Below are 1212 nucleotides of genomic sequence, written 5' to 3' on the forward strand. Positions count from 1 at the left end.
CTTCCTCTCCCCTTCTCCCAGCACAGCTTCAGTTCCGGTTTTCAGACACTAGTTATGCAAGTGAGGTACCTCTGAAGTCTCCAGGGACTGGATCTCTCTCGGTAACTCTACAGCATGCCTGTTGAAGTAGTCCATGGTAATAGCATTATTCCAATAGCTCAGATTATTTTCTGGGTTAGATGTCTTTTTCTTCCTCCTCATGCAGCAGACTGTCAGCAGAACTGCTGTCAATAGAAACATGTCAAAAATTTGGTTATTTCGTTTCAGTAAGGACTCATCAGTACCATGGATTTGTTTTTTACGTTACTTAAGGAGAGGCCTAGTGACCTTCATTCATACGATTCACTCTCAGGCAGATCTAGCTCTCTCCTAACAAACCCCACAGAATTAAGTCAGAATCTGGGCCAAGCAGATGAGGCTTTGGGCTTGGCAGAATATGCAGTTTTTACTTTCTTTTTGATGTGAGTTTATAATCTTCAAGATGTGGCTGCCTGGCTAATGAAAAGCTTTGGTGTTGTAACTGATGGTATTTTAATACCTAAGCAGGGATTTATAGACCCTCTAGGACAGAGGGCACTCCCCAGGGACTGTGAAGGATGCCTCTGCGCAGATCTTTTCTGCTTCTAGCATGTTCAGACGCTGCAGCAATGAGCACATTAGCAAATGGGCAGTGAGAGACACCTGCCCTATTCTTGGTAAGTCTAGACCAGGTCCTGCCTTAGCTTGAGCAATATGATTGCCAGCAAAGTGGGGTTAATGAAGCAACTGTGAGTGCTTGTCTAGCCACATCTTAGAGATGCCTTTCTAAACACATTCATTTTTTTTTTATTTAATGAGATGACTTAGTCAGCTAGCTGATCTGAAAATCACTTTAGCATAAACCCAAACTCTCCACTAGGTTTTAAATACCTTTGAACTAAGCTAAATTATTCTTCTCTATCTCTGAGGCCAGAGAATACATTTCTATCAGTAGTATCACCTGCCCATATATGAATAATCCCACTGAACCAGTCAGATCCCTTAAGTAAAGGCTGATGAGTACACACCACCACTACACACTGTCATATATTGATATTTTGATTGCTTATATACTGGAACACTCACCCCCTGAACTGGTATTTGAGAAGCTATAGGCAGCTCCTGAGACATAAATGCACAAAATTTGTTTGCATTATTAACTCCCCCCCCCCCCCCCACCCCTTGTCGTCGTGC

The 1212-nt window shown here is 42.7% G+C and overlaps 1 protein-coding gene across 1 annotated transcript in view; it reads right to left on the reverse strand.

The window, feature by feature from the left end:
• Positions 1-1212, reverse strand: part of TMEM108 (transmembrane protein 108) — a 170862-nt gene that overhangs the window by 1746 nt on the left and 167904 nt on the right. The gene's annotated exons all lie outside the window — the stretch shown is intronic.

This window comes from Pygoscelis adeliae, unplaced genomic scaffold, assembly GCF_000699105.1.
Source record: "Pygoscelis adeliae isolate BGI_AS28 unplaced genomic scaffold, ASM69910v1 Scaffold99, whole genome shotgun sequence".
Taxonomy (NCBI): domain Eukaryota; kingdom Metazoa; phylum Chordata; class Aves; order Sphenisciformes; family Spheniscidae; genus Pygoscelis; species Pygoscelis adeliae.